The following is a 9,276-nucleotide window of genomic DNA, read 5'->3' as shown; positions in this document are numbered from 1 at the left end:
ACCGGGCGGAGGGAAGCCTCGTCCCCGCTGGGTGTGGGGGGAGACGGGGCCTGGGCGGGAAGGCCGCCTCGGCCTGTCGCAAGGCCCAGACCCAGACCCTGACTTAGCCCACAGGCAGCGTTAAAATAAGCTTGAGCAAAGTGAAAACAGAAGAGCTTGCCTCCAGATCTCCCTGATGGGCTGCTGCCTGGGGAAAAAACCCAAACAAATCCTGCCTGATCGCTGTATAGGTTATAAACATTTCAGATCTTTGGCTTCCCATCGTGCCTGCCTTCTGGAGCAATGCTTGCTCCTGTTACAAGATGCACGGTCGTGGAGTTATTATTCAGATGTGCCTCTCTGTTCGTTTCCATAGCCCTCAGGGAACAAATTATGTCAGTAACTCAAATCCCTCTTTAACTTCAAGGACTCTGACGATCGCAGATGTATTTCTGTGTAGCAAAGCAGCCCGACACCTAGATTTAAGTATGTAATTATTTTCACTTATTTTACTGGGGGAGGTGAGGTAGCACGCTTGCCCGTTTTGAGAAATTGTAGGTACTGCGTGCCCTGACGGTCCGCACCGGAGGAGGGACAGCAGCGTCCGCCGCAATGGAGCCCAGGGGCTCTATCCATCACATTAAACTACAGCTCTCTCTTCTGTTAATTCAGTGCTTTGAGGACGCTGTGGGGATTTTTATAATTCTGTCCGGCTGAGGGCACAGGAGCTTGTTTCTTTATAGCAGCCTTTAATGTTCTTGCTCATTGCAGAGCCATACCACAAGTCTCAGTGGTTTGAGGATATTACCTGTGCTCCTCAATCCAACTTAGCTGATAAAATGCTTGTCCGTTCATCCTGGCCTTAAAAAACATGAGCAACAATTTAAATCGCAGAAATAAGTGGCAAGAATGTACCTATGGGAATATTCAAGTAAGACATTTTTTCTCAAAAGCATAAAGTCTCCCAGTTAAACTGCAGAGGTTCGGAGACATGCCTGATACGTTGTTCTACAATTTCTCTCGGTGCTCAGGGGTCCTTCTGTGCTTTGTTCTCTGGCTGAGATAATTCATATTCTCCTCCAAAAGCTTCTCGACTTGCTCCACTCTCTCACAGTGTTGTTGCTTGCAGCCACAGAATACAGATGATTGTTTTTATTAGGCAGTGAAAACTTATACTGTCTCGTAAACAGAGGAGGACTAGAACTGGCTTGAGAACGGCATTTCTGCAGCTGAAAAACTTGGTTGTTGATTTAATTTCCCCAATGAAGTGAAAATAGCAAGAAAAATTTGATTTTGAAAATTTTAATAAATACTTTTCACAACAGTATATGTTTCTCGCTCTTTATGCTGCTTTCCAAAATTGACATGCGTATTCGGGTGATGAGGGCAGGGGTGGGTCAGCCCTAAGCAGCCACATGTGCTTCGGTGACCCAGTGCAGATGCGGGCTCACACTCTGTGGCAGCACACGGGGGTGGAGATACACGACCACAAGCACCTGAGACTGCGCGGGGTGGCCTTAGACAGTTTCAAGAGGCAAAGCGCCTTACACAAGTGAAGCCAGGATGCCGGGGCTCCCTTGCAGAGCTCTAGTATTATGGTCACCCCTATAACCACATTATTTTGTGGGAAGGCGGTGGCAATTTCGCAGCTGCAGATGGTGTTGCATTTTCTGAAATATGGCTGATCCCTCTCTGAGAAAACAACTGTCACATAGCGCAGAGAACACCCCGGGAGAGGCAAGCGAGAATGCAGAACCCCTCCGAGATCAGTCCACGTCTCAGCAGCAGGCAGTGTCTCCTGAGTGACTTGAAAGGCTACGCAGGGACTGCTAACAGCCAAGCAGCCCTTAAAGAGAATCAGAGCAGCACAAACTATTTACATTAATTCCACATTTCCACATAAAAGAGGACTTATTTTCAACAATATTAAAAAGTGGTTTTTATTAGAATCTGTTGTCGAAGCAGGCAGGCAAAAAAAAAAAAAAAGAAAAAGATTTTGTGAGCTCCCTCATTTTTATGAAAGCTGGCTGGCGGGTATAAAGCAGCAGCTGATGAGCTTATAGAGCAGGAAGGGAGGTTCAGGCTGTGAAACTCGATGTGTAAATTAGCTTCTTGCAGCACTTGTCTCTGCGCCTGTCACTTGCACCAGTGTCCCTGTCTGTTATAATCCTCCCAGTTCGTTTGGCTAAACATTAGTGACATGCTGGGGACAGCAGCCAAAAAAAATGTTGCCTGTAAACATACTGGCTGTTAACTGTTGAATGCAAGGTCTGTCAAACTAAACAGTCATCCAGCAGGAGCACCGGCTGGTCTTTTCCTGCTGTGGGAAAGTTATTTTTAGTTAAGGTGGCTGAATTCTTCTTCATTAGCAGCACCTGGGGAGAAAGCAGGAGGAGGATCTGCCGCCCAGTAACTGGCATAGGGAGCCTCGCTCCCTGCCTAGACCAAGCTGCGGCATCCTTCCTCCCCGCCGCCTTCTCTGCCTCCTCTGCAGAGCAAGCGCCAGCAGTACAAATTAGTCTTTCGCTCAGGATTTGAAGACACAACTTTTTAGCTGTTGTGCTCTCCTGTCAAACAATGTTGTCATGCCAACCCACGTAATGACAGTGAATATTGAACCACCAGTTTTGGGCTTCCAGAGGCACTGTCTCCTGGACAAATTTCTGATGAGTCAATATCCCACCCAGAACCGAAACATTCAAGGGGGTCTGCAATCCTCTGATGGAGCTGTCCTGAACCCTGCTGTCTTGAGTACCTTTGCACCACTCAGATTGAGTAAGACCTTAATTTTCATTACTAAGAAGTACTCACACTAGGAGCTAGAGAGCCCTGGCATAGAAATAACAGGGAATTTATGATACATAATGAAACTTTATGTGTGCCATGTGAGAAACCTCTTTTTGGGTCTGATTTTTGATTTCTTGCTAGTATCTTGTCAAGAACCAAATGTGGAAAGCCAGTAGCTGAAGAAATTAATTAACACAACTGAGCGGACTACATAGGCTTTGCAAGAAAGAGCAGCAAGAAGAAAAAGATGAAATTCGTTAATGAAAAACCATAGGGGACATCTGAGAAAAGAGAATCCAGAGAACCTGTCTCAAGTTGGATAGCTGTCATGCTTGTCTGACTGGGGAGCTATATGCACCCACCTCCCTGTGACGGGTGCAACTGGAGATGCCGGACCCCTGCCCAGGGCCCGCTGCTGGCAATCGGATCCTCCCCACTATCGATGCCCATACCCAGTTTTCGTAACGATCTCTAGCGTTTACGTGGCAAATCCTTTCCAAAGCACTCTGCAAACACTAGCCAATGACTTCAGGGCACCCGATTTGCCCAAGGTTTCCCACCCTTCCAAGACCTTAATTGCTTCGAGCAGCGTTGCTTTTTAAAGCGTTTCACAAAACGCAAGTAAATCTCTCCCAGCACAAGGCATCCCACTGAGGCCAAATCATTACCTTTGCTCCAGGAATCTGATTACACGGACTGTGGCAACTTAGCCTTGCCACTGAAAAGCAGCAGCTCCCAGAAACCTCTTCCTGACTTAACGTAGTAGCTGCTTCAACTGCAGCCGTGCGCACAAGCGTTCTCTTCCCACCGCTTGCTTCTTCCGCGCATCGCTTTGCTGCGGGGATTACGGTTTAATTTCCATCGCTTCACCTGCTAAATCCCGGGCGCAGAGCCGGCCCGGGGGGGGGGGGGGGCCGCAGCTTGCCTTACCCGGCTGCCCGACACTGGGGGTCACTCTTAGACCGGCGCTGCGGCTCCCAGAGCCACGCGTGGGCAAAGCGGCTGCCGGCCACGCAGCTCCGGGAGCCGGCCCGGGGCTGCCCGAGCCGGGGGCGGCGTGGGGGGGGGACTGTGGGGGTCCGTGGGGACCACACCGCTGCACAGCTATCATGGCAGAGGCTCATCTCCCTGTCAAGCCTTTTGCCCTGCCGGCTGCCCGTTGTTCGACCTGCTTTCTGTGCTGGGGAGCCCCAGGGAGCTGGAACCCCCCCATAGTCTGCTCTTCCCGGCTGGCATGGATCTCGGCAGGGAACAGCTCCTCCCTATTTCCTCCTGCCCTGTCTCTTCCCCAGGCTGCAGGTAGCTAAACCGCCTGTCCTGGCATTGCCGCCCTGCCCGGTTGTCCGTGGGACAAGGTGGGAACGTTGCATTCCGCAAGGCTGAACTCCATCCAAAATTTGAGCCTAGGGCACTCTCGGTATTATTTGCCTTGTTAGATTAAAAAAAAACCAAAAAACAAACACAAACCCAAACCCCCCAAAACCCGCAAGCTCTTCCCTGGCCTAAGTGCCAGTAAACATCAGGCTTGCCTAGCACTAGCTAGATTTTCTACCAGTGACAGGTAACATTTTGGTTAGTGTTGTACATTATTTAACATTGTTTCTTTGGGGAGATTAAAAATTCTTGGAGTAAATGCAACTCACTTCCATACACACCTGACAATGATAGAAGAGGCTGTTTTACACAAGGCTCATTAAAAATAAAACCACAATGTTGATTTCAGCAGCTTAAATTACTTAAGCCAGTGTAATGGGATAAATATTTGATGGTGAAGTTTATTAAATTTCCACCACTATTATGTTGCTGCTAAAAATATAAAGGATTCTTTAAAGCCTGCTTCGTGGTCTCCAAAGGGAGATGGTTGGAAACCTGCCTCAAAACCCGCCTGCAGAGATTGCTTTTGGGATGGAAATGAATTATCTTCTTCCCTCTATTGTCTGCAGGTAATAGCAAATTCTTTCTGCTCCCATCAGAATTAGTCAGTCCCTGCTAGCAATGCAAAAATAGCATGGGACAAGTCTGAAGCTGTTGGGAAAGCATGCCACTCCATTGATGAGTTATAGCCACCGAGGATTTGTTCTGCTTCACAACTGCTCCCAAGCACGAGATAATCCTCAGGAGCAATGCAGGGAAGCAGGGGAGCATCCTGCAGGAGGGTGACTTCAGGGTGGCCACTGTCGGATGTTTATCGGTTTTGAAGTCTTTCTACCTCTCGGCGCACGCAAACTCTCAGGGTCACATTCATCTCCTCTCCCCAGCAGCTTCTTCACTTTGCAGCACTCTGCTTGGACAGCAGAAAGGAGCGGAAGCATCGCAGGACACTGCAGGACAGGGAGCCACAGAAGACCTGAGAAATGAATACCTGCATGAACTATGCAGGCACCTGAAATCTGGGCTTTCAAGGTGGCAGCAAGCACTGCCTGAAGGTGACAGAGCCCTGCAGAGCTGTGTGCAGCCTTCCCTTGGAAGGGACATGGGGCACTTACACCCTCAGAGCTGGTGGCATGGTGCAGGGGGGCAGCTCGGGGTGGGGGTCATCTCTGCAAGCCCTCACAGCGGCACTGGTCATCAGCAAGCAATACAGATAGGGAAATCTACAGAGGGACTGAAAGTAGATCGCCAGGATATTTTTAAATTCTGATTTTACAAAGTTTTACCTGATTTTATCACATTAGCACATCCCTTTGAACCCAGCTTTTTAGCAGAGCTGTGGCCCACATGACTGTCAGAGCCCCGTCCTAAAGTGTTGCTCTGTGAATCATAGCACATCTCGTGTCAGAGTGCAGTGGCAACTTTTGCAGTCCTGAGTCTATAAATATTTCTATTTGCCTTTGAAATGATTGCTATGCACTCTCCCTCTCTGTCATATAATTAACTCTTGCTCATTTTCTGTCATGGATCTTGTGATAATTCAATACATAAAGTTTATAAAGCCTCAACAATTTAAGTCTTGCCTCCTAAGACTCATCAGTTGCTGGGCAGACAAGTGATACCTCCAAGGACAGAGTTGGCCTAAGCAGAGGTGCAGTCCCCACTGGTGATCACCAATCTGAGAAGCAGAAGGCAGCTGGGCCAGGTGGCACCTTCTTAGCGGAGCAAAAAAAACCATCAGCATTTTGCTCAAGAGACATCTTGTTCCCTGGTATCTTACAGGAGTGGGAGTTTAAGCCACTCCAGGAATGTTATCACAGTTCAGTAGCTCCCCAAATTAAAAAAGGATAATTACAGTTGAAACACCCTAGAGCAGGACTACGGAAGAGGCCACTGAGCTCAGTCTCTTGTCAAGTCTCACAAACTCCTTCCAGAAAAGGAGCAAGCTTCATCCAAAAAAGCACTTAGACTTTTTTCTTTTACCCTCTGTTACTGGTGCCAGAGGTTACATGTAAAGAGCTGTAATGTACCTCGGAGAAGGCCTTCTACCAGTGAGGATCCTCAGACAGCATCTATCTGAAAAGAGCAGGAAAAAACAATCAGAGGAGACATGTTCTGTTCATGCAACAGCAAGCAATATTGTACCATTGGCAGGATTCTTGCTAAGACAACCGCTCCAGTGTCCTAGAGTGCCATGCGTTTATGCATTCATTCCAACTGGGGACTTCAGTGCAACAGGAGCAATTCAGTTATCAGCCCTACGAGGCTCCAGTAATGAAGCCAGATCTTCATTACAATCTGTTTAAGTATTTTCTACATGCAAGTATGCCTCCATCAAGAAATCACTGGTAGATCTCCTGTGTACTGACTCTTTTGAAGCAGTTTTTTTCCAGGAGTAGCTCTGTTACACAATGCCACAGCACTGAAGTCATCTTCCACCTCTTTGCAGGGTCGGCCGTGTGCCTTGCCATTCACACTGCTTGCATACTGTAAAGAACACGTAGTGTGACTATCCAGACGCTATCCCGGTGTGCAATAACTGCACTTCAGACAGAGATGGATTAATCATGTAAGTGGACAAAGACTTCAGCCGGGAACTCCTTCGCAAGGAGCAAGTTTCTAGGGCTCTTTTCTGCGTGCACTGACAGTGCTTAATACTTGAACAGAGTCAGAATTAAATAAAACCTAGGAAGAAAGCTGAGAGCTTAGAAGTGTTCTAGTAACAGGAACGCTGTCATATAGCTAGAAACTTGACTGCCACATTTTTCTGTTCCTCCCCTTGCCTCTCCCCGCACCCAGGGCAGGTGCGTGACAATGCAGACCGCTTTCTCGACTCAGGCGTTGGTGGTCTGAGCCCACTGTGCCAAGAGCCCAGCCAGGAGCCGAGCTGTCGCCAGAAGGAGTGTCAGTAGCCAGGCGCTCACAGTGCTCACGGTAGCTCTGCTTTGGGGATGCCAGCAGGGTCTGGGGCTGGCTGGCACGCAGCAGACATGCAGCAGTCGTAGGGGTGGCTGTTGTAATTCCAGTCCTCTCAGATTCTAATAAAAGTTTGTGCATTAGTTTCTTCTTACCATGTGTCTTGGGTCATCTTCTTCACTAAATAACCCTTGCTGGTTATCCTTTTCCAACTAAAAATATCTGTTCCTCAGATGTCCATGTAGTGGCCAGAAGCTGTGGCTGGCACGCCAGGGATGTTATTTTGACACTTTGATTTGATGTGAGGATACGCGAATAGAAAGCCACTAAAGAATAGAAGAACAAATCTATATATTCCTTGCTGTCACTTCAACTAGAAAGCAAAGCCAGCAGCTCTCACTCTTTGGGGAATCTGAGATTATTTGGACAAAGGTTTCCCCATGGGTAGCACATTTGCAGGAACAAAGAAGTAGGGTTCACAGTACGAACAAGTGTCCTACAGCCAGTGCGATCAAAAGCAAGCCCTGAAACAGTGTGTAAACCAGGTTAGGTAGAAAAGCTTTAACAACGATCAGGCTGCACAAGAAATGTATTCAGATAGCAGGTTCTGAGAGAATTTAAACAAGCATTAGCTCTGTCATTTCCAGAGATGACTAGTGCAGGCAGACAAACCTCTCTGTCTGCAGACAGTAGCGATGTTTAAGGAGAAGTTACTACAATATGCGTGGCGGTGATTTTGTCATCCTGCTTAATAGGAAAAGAAACCCAGTTCCTAGGCAGCGCTCAGAAGAGCAGCTGGTAGCTCACCAGTACCGCTGCCGTCACAGTCTCCATGCGTGTCCATACAGTCGCCAAGGCTTGTCATTGCCTCTTTATGTCTTGCAGAAAAACAGCCACAATGTCACCACAGACTTCTGCTCTCGTGCTTAACTCAGTGCATTTTCACGTCAGAAGTGTTTCAGGATAGATTTTAGGGTTAAAAGCAGCAAATGGTAGAGCTATGCTAACCCCCCCGGCTCTGGCCAGCTGGGAGCATCCAGTGCAGCTCTTGGAGCAGCACTATCTTCCCAGGGAGCAGTGCTGTTCTGCAGACCGCCTGTACCATCTCCCAGATGCTAGCAGACTCTTCTCCGCTAGCATCAAAGCCAGCAGAGCTGCTCTGCCCCTGGGTGGGAGCCTGGTCCTTCACCATCCAGCATCTCTGTCAGGGTGATATTCTCAGTAATGGATTTCTTACTGCAAGTGAAAGAAATGCAGTGCCCCTCATCGCTCAGCACACAGCTAAGCGCCGGCTTCTCCTTCCCTCAAAGCTCTCCGGAGGCAAGCTTCTCGGCCCAAGAAGCCCAAAGGCACATCAGTAGCTACTCCAGCCCCCGGATCTTGCTATTCTCCAGGGACCGCATTGTTTTACTGCTGCCTGACATTTCCACTGCGTTGTCAAGGTCAAGCTCTCCGCACTCAGTGTGCAGCTTCCCCAGCACTTGACCCCTGGCAATGCTCTGCATTTGCAACTACACATTTCTTACCGCTTTGTGCTTTCAGTCACGCTCCTTTGCGTGAAACATGCGAATTCCTCAATTCTGTCTCTACACTCAGTAACCAGGGAAGGAAAAACCCCTTAAGAAGTGCCTAGGTTGCATCTTTGGGAAACAGAAATGTACAGGTGTGCGCTTCCATAAATATTTTAGAAAGGAGTTTATTAGATTCTACTAACATGGCAACTGCTGCATTACAGATGCCTAAGACTTTGGAAGGAAGCCAACCACCAGTTTCCCGAAGAATATTTTTATCACCATTGCACTGTGCTGAGCAGGGATCCTTCTCCTCAAAGCATAGATAACTGGTTGGGAGGATGAGAGGGGCCACCACAGTCAAGTTGAAGCAATTCTTTCTTCTGTAGTTTAATCCTCTTCCCTCCCCTTGATATGCAGTTTATTTAATTGCAGAGACAAGATGCATTTCTTTCTTGAGGGATTGTGGGAGAATATTTGTAATCCAAGCGCTGTAATTGAACTCAGTAATAATAATTATACTTCTCTTCATTAATATGTCTTAAAGCTCATTACAAACTATTTTTGTGCCAGCATCTTTGCTAAATCCCTACAGGGTTAGAGATAACTTTTTATTCCACTACAGCAGCAACTTTCAAGAGTGCTCCTACACTTGCAGGGTAGCAGCAACAGCCAAAACCATTAGCTTGATGTTAAGGCTAGGGAAGCCCGG

The sequence above is a fragment of the Aquila chrysaetos genome, chromosome 6 (assembly GCF_900496995.4).
Source record: "Aquila chrysaetos chrysaetos chromosome 6, bAquChr1.4, whole genome shotgun sequence".
Lineage (NCBI taxonomy): Eukaryota > Metazoa > Chordata > Aves > Accipitriformes > Accipitridae > Aquila > Aquila chrysaetos.
The sequence above is the reverse complement of the archived record's forward strand: the minus strand, read 5'-3'. Positions refer to the sequence as shown.